A 623-nucleotide genomic window follows, 5' to 3' on the forward strand; every position below is an offset into this window, starting at 1 on the left:
AAAACAACTATGAGATATCATCTCACCCCAGTCAAATAGCAAAATTTAACAGAACAGCAAACAACAAATGCCAGCGAGGTTGTGGAGAAACTGGAACCCTTATTCACTGTTGGTGAGAGTGTAAAATGGTGCAACCCCTGCGGTATGGCGCTTTCTCAAAAAGTTGCAAATACCCCACTTCCAGCTAGCAAGATTGTGTCATCTGCATAACAAGGGTTGTTGGTGAGTCTTCCTCCAATCCTGATGCACATTTTTCTTCCTAAAACCCAGCTTTTTTTAATATAAACTAAGTAGGGAGAAAGTGTGCCCCTCTTTATTTTATACCATGTAGTATTCCCTTGTTCTGTTCACACAAGCCTCTTAGTCTAGGCATAGGTTTTGCACTTAGTACAATTATGTCTTCTGAGAATACTCATTCTTCTTAATGTTAGCCATAATATGATCTAATCCACATAGTCAAATGCCTTTACATAGTCAATAAAGCAAAACTAGACATTAAAAAAAAGTTGCAAATAGAGATACCATTTAACCCAGCAATTCCACTACTGGGAATATACCCCTAAGAGACCATAACTGACATCCAAGCAGATATATGCACACCCATGTTTATTGCAGCTTTGTTC

Source organism: Elephantulus edwardii, unplaced genomic scaffold (genome assembly GCF_000299155.1).
Source record: "Elephantulus edwardii isolate Elephantulus edwardi_28Jun2011 unplaced genomic scaffold, EleEdw1.0 scaffold00095, whole genome shotgun sequence".
In the NCBI taxonomy this organism is placed as follows: domain Eukaryota; kingdom Metazoa; phylum Chordata; class Mammalia; order Macroscelidea; family Macroscelididae; genus Elephantulus; species Elephantulus edwardii.